We start from the raw sequence: 12011 nt of genomic DNA, 5'->3' as shown, positions 1-12011 counted from the left end.
GTGGAGCATTGATGATTCCTTTATCCTGCTTCAGCACCATCTGTTTCTGTGAACTAGGTCAGAACATCTCTTTAGTCTAAACTGCATTCGTTCTGCACTGTCCTATCACTATGTTGTCTTTGAAAGAGATCTGATGTTCTGCATTAGGTACACCTTAAGTACACTGTGTGATAGGTCTCTTGTGGTGTCTCTTGTGCTGCGACTCAGGGTAAGGCTATGGACAGTTTATCGAGTCATGTTATGAGTAATATGAGTGAAATTGTAACTAAGCGTGAGACATTTGGGTTGCATGATTTAGTCACGTTTCTTTGATATAGGTCTGCTGGATCTTTTACCTGCACATATTTGGCCAATCAGATGGAGCCCTGCTGCCCTAGATAATAAATTACAGATATTCATATCACTTATGGGTTTTTCCATCAATGAATCATTGTCAGAACAAGAGAATAGAGACAGAACAGAGAACTGCAAGGTGGCTCTGTCAAATCTCACTCTGCCTCCTCTCAATTAAATTCTGCTGTGGAAAGAAGTGATCACGTTTGTCCCGGGTCCAATTCATCACTATGAGTGATTAATTATATAAAAGAAATGCGTAGCTTCTTTATGATAGTACCAGAACCTGAGGAAAAAGTAACAGCCCACACACACACACTGACTCCGCTACAGTTTAAATGTTGATTTGTTTGAAATGACATTGATCATCACATACTGTAATTAGCAATACTTTGCTTACTTACACACACACACACACACACACACACACACACACACACACACAGTGTGATCTGACACAAACAACAGACTTTGTAAACTTAGTCAATGTAGAGAGAGCCAGAGGAGATGGCGGCGCGCTCGGTTTGGCTTGACGCATTTGGCACAGTGGGCAGTGTGATTGATAGAGACACAGAAAATTAGCTGTAGCTGCACGGTGGATCATCACCCAGTGTGAAAGCAAGTAAGCTTTATATTTAGTTGCCTTATTGTGAAAGCTTGGTCAGTGAATTTGTGTTTTCCTGTAATAATAAGCAGTGTATCTGGATGGGACATTTATTGTGAAGGGTCACCAACAGAAGTGGTAGTTGTTTTTGAGCGGGATTTGACTAGATGTGGCCAAATAGACGGTTTTGTCCTGGTTCAAGTCCGCATTCTTATTTTACTATGAGCTCTCACTAACGGCGAATTAAACCCTTGGCAACAACATCAGACAACTGAGAATCTGGGCGGCGCAGCCACTGTGACCCGGTCATAATAAACTGTGTTATTACTAGTTGGGCTCACTCACCTTTCTGTGAAAATAAATCTGTTAAGAGTTGTCTGCCCTCCGTTTCCTTTCTTTCTCTTTCCTTTTTCTCTTTTCTTTTCAGACTCCCAACTTAACTTCTACTTTTCTGACCGACATTTTAAAAAACACTTCTCCAGCAGTCACTCACTCACTTCGATCGTGTGCATAGACTATATATAGATCGCGTGCGGCAAAGACTAAACCATTTGTTTGTAGGGGTGAGAGAGGTGACCTCAGGAAGCCTATTTGGATACAAATTGCAGTCAATCAGTTTATTCAGCCAGTTTCAGCCATTTGTATTAAGTAATTAGAAATTAAATTAATAAGATTAATAAAAAAAAATCATTAAAAAAAATTATCATTCAGGATTTTTAAGGGCCCCCCCTCTCCTTTGGGGCCCTGGGAAGTCAGTTCCACTTTTCCCCCCACTACGACACCTCTGTGTGTGTGTGTGTGTGTGTGTGTGTGTGGCACCGTTACCTTTGCCTCAAGTTCCGCGACTATCACACAGAAGCTACGCAATTATTTTATATTAATCAACCACTTATGAATTTGGCCTGGGACATATGTGATCACTATAAGCCGTTACCACTGCATTATAATTTTGTTGCAATTCTCTATGCAGGAAAAACCTGCAAAGGGAGTGAAATTAGGGTTTAAGCCAAGAGGGATGCGTTTAAAATACCCAAAGTGTTTCAGCCAAGAAGGCACACAAAAATATTAATACTAAATATACATCGCTATTGTGTCGGTGAAGAAAGTAAAAAAAAATAGCTGTGTAAAGTCAGCTGACTGTGTGTGTTTGCCTGTGTGTCTTTGTGTATATGAGAGTGTGACGAAGTTGAGGAGTGAGACGAAAAAAGAGACTTTTCAAAGGTTTAAAGTTTTAACAAGCAGTTCATAATATTAAAAACAGTAAACGAAAATTAGAATCAATATAATCAGTATAATCTAAACTAAAAACATTTTATAATTAGTTATTAAAATCACTTCTCTTAAAATTACAGTCAAAATTGTCATGACAAAACAAACATTTGGAGCAAATTGCTGGATGTTGTAATTTTCTGTGCAGTGTGGTTTGTACAAGAGTTTTTGCTGAACTGTAACACTTGATGCTGCTCTGAGTTTGTTCATTTGTAACATCATATGCTGCTTTAAATTTTGTCAAAGTTTGTGAATGCTTGTTTAGATTGGCTGTGATAACGTTTGCCTGGAAACTAAAGATGAGATTGGTTCTGATATCTTGTGTTCAGAAAACTACACTGTTGTGCAGATCACCATTGGGTGTGGCCGAAGAATACGTTGAGTTTATCGTTCTGCTTCAGACAAAGTGTTGCCGTCAAAGTTGAGACTGCTGTCCGTAGTCTGTGTTGTCGGGACAAATAAAGTCAAAGTGCATGCTAATGCAACTCTATAATTAAAGATTGGTTGACAGGGAAGTCCTGTTCCCTTCATATTTGTACTTAGTGAGTATATTGCTTTTTATGTGGATCTGAAGAAATTGTGTTATAAGTTTGGAGAGATAACACCGTGTGACATTGAGTATCAGTGAGCAGGGTGTGGTACATTGGTGATACGGAGAGATGTGTATTCGTTGCTGTTCAAAACTAGACTAGAGAGAAAGAAAAAGTTTGAGGGGGCGTGACCTATCCCCCTCCCTTCTTGCTCCTTAAAGTGTCTATGAGCCTGCATGAAATTCTACTTTTAGCTGCCTGTGGAGCTGCAGTTACATTTAAGTGTGATACAATCAGCTGATACAGATTATAAACCCTAAATATAAGGCTGAAAGAGTTTTTATATCAATGATCTAGAAAAACATAGTATTGTTCTTGTTTTTTATCATCCTGTGTTGTTTGATTGTTCGACTGTTACTTAGACCCTGTGTTCACATCTAAGAAAAATTAATTGTAGTTAGTCTACTGCAAACATAACGTAAAAACATATTTCAACACATACATCAGCGCGTTGTGAAATCACATTATCCCATAGTGAACTGCATTTAAATATAAAACCATCTACAATCAAAATCTTAGAATCAAGAGTTGCTCAAATTAACTAAAGCTATAATCCAGATCTATAAACTAAATCTAAAGAGTACAGCAACAATATGGGTACACCGATAATCGTCCTGAACATAGAATATCCATCAAAGAAAAGAGACAGAAAAAATTACTGGGAAATGGGAGAAACAAACTAAAGGGTTAGACCCAGCCTGGCCAAAGGGGGGTGCATTTGATGTGAGCGTGTGTGAGGATATGGAACTCGGAATAAAAGACTATAGACCAAAAGATAAGAGCAAAAAGAGACAACAAAAAAGAGAAAAAGAACGAGAAATCCCCAAATTCTGTCCAATCCTGTCTGGAACAGTGCCGTTCACAAGAGATGTCGAGTCCAAGGACTATAAAGCACACACTCCAAAACACTACAGCAATAAAAAAAAAAAAAGGGGAAATGGGAATGGAAAAGAGGAGAGAGTCCTACTGGTTACACCAACACCCACAACAGGTAGACGGAGATGAGGAACTTGAGAAACAGGACAAGGAACGTAACAAGGTTCAGGAGATGATAGCTCAGTTAGAGGCTGAGGTCTCAAAATGTTGTGCACCTCTAGAAGCAGCAGGAAGGAAGGGAGCAGTTTAGATCAGAGACAGAACAGTCAGAGGGAGAATCAGGAACACACTAGCGGCATGCAAATGCTAGGAGGAAGTCTGGATCATGCAGTAAGCAGAGGAGAGAATGAGAGCAGAGGTGGAGCTTGGATGTCAGGAGAAGAGTATGGGCTCAGGGACAGAGCTATAGTAAAATCCCCAGACAAATATGACGCTGCTGGTCACTTTCCAATATTAATTAAAGGATCACAGGGACAGTATTCCGTGGCAAACACTTGACCTTGAGGGGCTGATCTCCAGACTGCCTGACCTCTATGAGGGGGCTAGTAAGTGGATAAAAGCATTTGAGGAGGAAACAGTGGGAAAAATGTTGGCGCTTGGTGACATCAAAGCTCTTTGGGCCAAAGTCGTGGGGGTGCCAACAATGGAGGCTATTCTGCACATGAGTGGAAATACTTGAATGATGAACTCACAGGCAGGACTTTGTGTATCTCTGAGATGAACTGAGGATGAGAGAGCATGAGCGAGACATACAGACAGATGTCCCTCCATTGCAAATTAATGAGTTGGCTAACAAAAATGAGAAAAAAAGTTCCTTTCATGGACCTCAAGCCACAAGGGGCAGATTCCTTTAATCAAGAACCCATGATTGAGGTTCTGGTAGAAAATAAACCAACATTGATGAGGGTTGATACTGGAGCTACTTATACATGTGTAAGTCCAAAATATGCCACACACCTCTCTGTGTGTGATACATTTGAAAAGACAGTAGGATTCTCGGGACAGAGACAGATGATTCCAATGACAGCTCCAGCTCGGCTATCAATCGAAGGCGGTGAAGCAATACTGCCTATTTTGGTGTCTGATCTAGGGCTGCAACTAACGACTATTCTGATAGTCGATTAATCTATCGATTATTGAAACGATTAATCGACTAATCGGATTATGAATCACACAAATTCTCAATTGATCTTATTTAGCCATCAGCTTTTAAATTTAGCTTGAGGTTGTTCGTGACATGTGATGACTGACAATAAAGACAATAAGGATCGATACTTCATTCAAAAATGTCTTTTAATAAACTTTGCTGCATATTAGGCTACTATTGATACAAAAACAAAGAAAAATCAAGTTTTTGTCAATTTTAAACCAAGAACAGGCAAAGTGCCGATACTAAAAATAAATTAAAAATCAAGTATCCATTTTTTTCTGTAAACAAAAGGACAGGGAAAGTATCAGCAATAAAAACATCAACAAACGAAACTACAGTCTTCTTCGGACTGCATAATTGTAATTAAAAAAGACGTTGTCAGGCAATAGGATAACATTACGCTTTTAAACTCGTTAAAAAAAAGTTTTAAAAAATCTATATTCAAACCATATTTTTGTAATGGATTCTAGAATCCTGCACACAGGTATTGTGGGAGTTGCCAAGACAACTCCGTTTATATAGCAAGCTAGATAACAGGCTATCTTACCGAGGCGAGTCTTCATCGTCTACGTTACAATGTCAAACGTGCTTCCTGTTCAAATGCTCGTGTCCTGCTTCCATGGAAAGCAAGGTCCGCCTTACAAATATTGCAGGTAGTTTTTTTCGGGCTATGTTAATGGTGAAGTTCTCCCATACTTTCGACTTTCTGGTACGCGATGGTGTTGCAACGGACGCTGCCATTGGTCTATGCTATTGCACATGCGCGACTTTCAGAGAGCGAGATGGCTCACTCCTCAGCTACTTCCATCAGCACCTCCGGTAAAACAACGTTTAGTTCAGCTGCACGGCACGAAAAAACGTGCGTTATGACGTAACCAACGAATCATCGACTATTAAATTCGTCGGCGACTATTTTTGTCAACTACATCGATTAATCGTTGCACCCCTAGTCTGATCAAACTCCAATAAATTTAAAAGACCAGAACTTCAGTGGGAAGTAGCGTAATATGATTTAATCTTGAGATTGGGTTAACTATAACCGGTAATAGGGCTGCTCGATTATGGAAAAAATCATAATCACGATTATTTTGGACAATATTGAAATCACGATTATTCAAACGATTACTTTTGAGTTTGAAAACATGATGCATTTATTCAGTATTTCTCTCCAAAAAAACACTTTGTAACTGAGAACTTTGAAATTTCCCAGATTTTCCTCTCATTATTAAATGTCCCCATCTGCCCCCCCCCCCACTACAAGCACACAAGCAGACTGACAGAGAGAGAAAGAGAGGGGTGGGGGATGGCTATGAGGACCATCATCATTTACCCCCGAACCCCTACATTGAACGGGTTACATACAACAACAAGCGGAGAATTGCGGGCTGACCGGCGCGGAGAAATGCGGGTCCGGTGTGAACAGCCAGGCGGCTGCGCGCTTGAGAATGGCGCTGCGCGGCGCGGCGCTTCAGCGCCCGGTGTAAACCCGGCGTTATCTGGTTCACTGAGCTGAGTATCATCACTAATCTAACCCTCATGGCATTTTTCACATAAGAATAATTGCGTCTCTTTCAGAAAATCTCTAGGCCTACTGTACAACGAAAAATGCCAAATAAATCGTTTCAACTCGATTATATTAGTTTGGAGATCGTTTGACCCAAAAATCGAAATCACGATCAAAATTCGATTAATTGCACAGCCCTAACCGGTAAGATATCCAACTTTGACAGTTTTTACCTTGAACCGTGTGGATCCAGGAACGCTTAGTACTCTAAAACCTGCAGAAGTGATTGTCCTTGTCACATGATTGGAGAACAATGTTTCATTTACATACCCAATAACAATAATTACACTGGTGGTCTTGAGTGTGCTCTGTCTATTGGTTTGTTGCATCATACTGGTTTTGAGAAAAGTACTCACTAAATCTCTCGTTAAACAGATGACCATGGTGGCGACTGCACAGAAGGCAGAGGCTCAGCTGGCACAATTGGTGGAGGAGATTCCAGATCTGTTTCCCATTCCCTCATATCTGACGGACTCAGATACCGACACTATGAACTCAGAGAAGTGAATCCATGAAAGTAATGCCAGTAGTGATAAAGTGACAAAATGTGATATTCTGTGGTTTTATTAGTTTAGGATTACCAACCTGGTGGGTCCGGTTGTCCTGGTTTGGGATTTGATTTCTATTTTAGACTCTCCAGACATGATAAGGTTAAAAGGAGGGTACCCGGTGGCGACGACCGATTAGGGGTCGGGCTGGTGTATCTCCCAATCTTTTATTTCTTTTTGCCGACCCATCAGACTTTAGTTAAGCATTTAATTTGTTTTTGTTTGTTTTTGTGGTCACTTTCCCTGTTTGCCTAGGATTGTGAGCATTGGACTGAATTCTGGAATAAGGAACTGAAAAACATCACCTTGTGCATCGCTCGGGACCCCCTGATGCCTATGATTTTAAATGTTTCTGATTAAGTGGATCATATAAACTCAATAAGTATATTCAAACTTTGATTGATTTGACGATATGTTTTGTGCAGTCGCCTGTCATGATTTAGTTAAAAAATTAAGTAATAATCACATATACCACTTTGTTTGAAATAATAAGATATTGGTCGTACTCACACACCATGCACTCAGTTTGAAACATTTATATCCGAACTTTGATTTATATTCAGGATGACGCTTGTATTTGCACTATGAATTATGTGTAACCTAGTTTTAATAATGCACCTTGTGTCAATGTAATGTTGAAGTTTTGCTATGTGCACATTATATATTTTCACACTTTATGTTAAGAAGGGTTTAAGGTAGTTGGATGATTTGAATTGTTGAGTGAAATTTTGTTGTTTTGTTGTCAGTGTTGTGATACGATTTGCTTACAGATAGTTTGGGGTCTAAAGACCCCAAAAGGGGGGATTATATTGGGGTCAACTCGACCTCTGAATGAACAATGTTGTATAACTTGTTTTGACCAAACCTGGCTGCAGTATGGGGAAAGCCAATTCCCACTTGTATCCTTATCTAGCCAAAAGAAACTTGTCTACGCGAGGATGAGAGAGCACGCACCTCACATACACTTTAGGTAGAGACTTCCAGGAGAACATGCACATGCACACGTCAGCACTGGCATCAAGATCGAGGGACATAAATACTGATGCAGATGTTGAAATAAACGGACCCCTTTGCACTGCGATTCAGCCTCTGTGTATTCTTCAAGAGAAATCTTCTACAACATAGGCACCTCACGATTCGATTCCGATTCATGAGGGCTACGATTCAATGATAAAACGATAATCGATTATTCTATACAACCGGATCGTTCTGGTCACTTTAACCCTGACGTCCTGGCTGTGCGCAACTCGTGTTGCGGGTAGCAGATTAACTACCTGTACATATTTAAATACGTGCCGGATAAACGCTAAAGCTAATCAACAAACACAAGGTAAACGTCAGAACTGTGAAGAGAAGTGTAAGGTGAGTGCAGGTCAGCGGGAGAGTGGAGGGAGGACACTCAGACACTGTAACAGACGACCGGACTTTAAATGTGCGTCTGTCCTGATCCCGAAGCAGCGGTGGTTATAATTATGCAGCGGCGGGCCATTGCGCAAGAATGAACGAACCGGAAAACATGAATCAATTATGTTCTGTCTCTGCATCAAAGAAGAGTCGTGCACATCCGCATCGCGATGCTTCTAAGAATCGAGAAATGTCTACACCTCTAGAAAACATTGGACAAATTATTGTCCAAACTAGATCATTTGATGTATTAAAACATGTATAGACTTCATTAAATCCATCAAATCCAATTAAATTAAGAGTCATGTTAAAAAATGTTAAAAACTCCAACCGTTATGATCTAACTGCTGCTCCAGTGTTGTTTAACGCACATGCAGGTGTCGGTGCCTGGCCTGTTACATTATGCACTGTGTATGTCTAGGAAACAAAGTGAGCAGTGGCAGGAAGCCACAGATGTGGTGTTTCCGGCTGTGCAGCCTCCAGGAAGCTGATGCAGACAGAGACACTGTTGATGAGGAAAACAAAAAACGTAGGATACCATCACGTAATTGCAGATGGTACCAACCCTTGATGACGACATGGTAGAACCCAGTCCCCTTCTGGGATCCCTCCACTGACAGACATGCTGCAGCCTGCTGTGGCCGTAAATAAGCAATGGATCGATCAGTTTGACGAGAGCCATTCTGTTGATCAAGCACATGGTGGAAACATGAGGATTGATCAGTCCATGTGTCTGTGCATAAAAATACTTAAATATAGCTGCATTGAACAAGACCATTACAAAAGCCCATCCCGAATTAATGGCGACATACTGTTGCTTTGTTTAGTATTATACCATACAGCCTACTGTCTACCCTCGTCTATAAGTGATTTGCCTCAGCTCAGTAGTGAACGGATTAGAGGAAGATCCAGGATGAATGCGACTAGATGCTGCAGATGAACCTTTTGATCACTTTAGCCGCACCAGTGTCACATAGGCATCGGTGGGAAATGACGGGCAGCGCCTCTGTGTCTGTTACAGATGTGACAGAGGAAACATTTCAGCTTTGCACATGTGGATTTCCACGCCGCTGATGCTGAGCTGCAGCCGCAGCGAGGAGCGCGTCCTCCCGCATTACACACGACATGAGCAGGCTTACCTTGCATGTTTATCAGTGCGACTGCTCTCACGCAGCCTTCTGTTGCTCGTGTTGTATGGGAGGAAAGGTTAGAAATGTGTTGGAGCACTGGATGATGCTGTTGGTCAGCGCCCTTCTGAGATGGAGAGAGCGTGTCGAAGCCTGATCGCGGTGTGAACTCCTCAGTATGGAGGGTGATCAGTGCCCCGTTGCCACTGAAGGGGATTGTGGTTTTTTGTTTCAAACCTGGAAAATATATATTGTTTTTCTATGGAGACCACTGCTGTTCCATTGCTTCTGGATTGGATTGCCATGAGGTTGAGGATAAACATGGGTTGGTAATCCTAGAATAGCAAGAGCAGATTGCACTTTGAAAAGATGAAACTAATACATCCCATCCCTTCCCATTGGTCCTCTCACCAAAGCTACACCCATGTGAGTGTGCACTGCCTGACAACTGATATAGGCCAAAGATTTACTTTTTTATCATTTTTGTGTCTGTCACGTGTTAGAAACATCATCAACACACCCAATCGCTCACAGTGAATCCTGCCGAGGATCCCCCAATGTGTTCTCATGGGCTCATTCAGACATTCTCCAGAGCTTTTACAAAGTGGCTGGAAATCCACAGAAAGTCTGGAGCCTCTCACTTGGACATTTGCGTTCTCACATGCAGCCCCTCGGTAGAATGTCAGGAGATTCCCTGGAGTCCAGTGCACATCTGAAAGTAGCTATAGAGAGGTGTTCTACATGTTTATCGTGCTCTTGTTCAACATCTCCAGTTGCCGCTTGTGCTTGGCACTAATCACCTCCTATACAAAACTCTGCCAGAAATCCTCTGGACCAATGATGTTCTACCCCTGTGGTGCTATAAGCTTTGGACCAATTGTTGTGCTGAACAGTGGAGCTGACCCAGCAGTTGACAACTACCACTATGACTGATGACAATATCTGTGGCTTGACCAAGACCTAAAACAATTTAACTAGAAAGGCATTCAATAGAGCACATTCCTCAATCAACAATCAAATGCAACAAATTTCACCCACACATAGATACCAGTCTCTTAAATGTGCCTGTTTTTTTTTTTTATTGATCCATTAATTATTCCCTTGGGATTTTGGATCCGTAAATGTTTTTTATGGATTTTTCCCTGGCTCATTTCACATCCTTCCACCAAATTTTGTGGAAAACTGCTCAGTTGTTTTTGTGTTTACAACAAATATACTGTATCCATGTTCAGAAGTTGGAAACCAATATGAGGAGGCTTTAACAGTCTGACTTAAACTGTTTACACTCTGCATTAAAATGCATTTCGATCCAGATTGTATCTTGATAAATGTATCCTTTTTACATTTACACCAGGTGATGTCCACATTGAGATCCAAACATCCACCTCACAATCACACATTCAGAAAACATGGCACCTTGTTGTGTTTTCATGCTTTTCCATAAATCCCATCTTCACTCAATCCACGATAATCTTGAATAACATCCATTGTTGATGACTGACTGAGGATATATTGCTTAAAGGGTCCATATTGTGTAAAATAAATTTTCAGGGCTTTCACTATCCGTAATTACTTGAGGGGGGTCAGCAGGGACCCTCAAAGTATGAAAACAGTCACTCCGCTGACTTTTTTACTCAGTCCATTCTAAGAAATGTGTTATTGAAACCCACCACCCCCGCTCCCCGTCAACTCCACCACCCCGCTTCCCCTGCACACCGAACGCGACACCAAGCAGACTTGTTGCTGAGCTAGCAGCTTGTTAGCTACCACAGGCTAACCACAACAAACAACACTGAAGAAACACTGCAGCGTGGAGGGATGCAAGGAAGATAATATGTCCCTGCACATTCCTCCTAAGAATCTTACTGTTCGAGACCAGCAGTCACGCTTTATTTCTTCTGACGTGCCGTGTCGCTGTGCTCAGTATGGAGTAAAGTCTACATTACTCCGTATTGAAACTCCGTTGTGAAACTCCGTACTGTAACTCGGGACGTTACTCCTACATTGGCCGACTGTCCTGCTAAACCTTGAACAAACATGAGGATGGTGTAACTTAACGTTCAGAAACATCCTGTTGTAACTGACTGTAAATATGTGGCTGGTCTTCTATAGCTGCAAAAATAACGTGACTTTCAGCTGTGTTTACCAGAGAGAGTCAATGCGCCAGAATGAGACCGGTGATAGGCCTGGTCGCGTGTCACTCAAAGTGCAGTCAGCCAATCAGAGGAGGGGCTTAAGAGGCAGGCGAAAACAGCCTGTTCTGTCTGCAGCTCCAGAGAGAGGCAGGAGAGAGGACATGGAAATACACATTGCAGCAGTTTTTTCAACTTACCTCAACTGTTTTCAATTGCTTTGCTGGTTTGAAACAGTCACATACAATTTTTTTTTCTGCCAACATAGTTGTTTTATATGAATTGACAATGCAAGTGCATTTACCATTGTGTTCCACATGGTCACAATGTGTCCCTGACCACCTCTGTATGTGGTTTGGCCGATCAGATCACAATCCGTCCTCAACGCGTCTTGGAGGCATTTACACCTGCAGC

At 41.5% G+C, this 12011-nt stretch overlaps 1 protein-coding gene across 1 annotated transcript in view; it reads right to left on the bottom strand.

Moving 5' to 3' along the window:
- Window positions 1-9622, bottom strand: part of slco4a1 (solute carrier organic anion transporter family, member 4A1) — a 41642-nt gene extending 32020 nt beyond the window's left edge. The window contains exon 1 of the mRNA XM_034591308.1: window positions 9478-9622. The gene's annotated coding sequence lies outside the window, so the exon portion shown is untranslated. The remainder of the gene's footprint in view (window positions 1-9477) is intronic.
- Window positions 9623-12011: the final 2389 nt, after the last annotated feature.

Source organism: Hippoglossus hippoglossus, chromosome 7 (genome assembly GCF_009819705.1).
Source record: "Hippoglossus hippoglossus isolate fHipHip1 chromosome 7, fHipHip1.pri, whole genome shotgun sequence".
Taxonomy (NCBI): Eukaryota; Metazoa; Chordata; class Actinopteri; order Pleuronectiformes; family Pleuronectidae; genus Hippoglossus; species Hippoglossus hippoglossus.
Note: the sequence above shows the minus strand (reverse complement) of the source record. Positions and strands in the feature narration are given on the sequence as shown.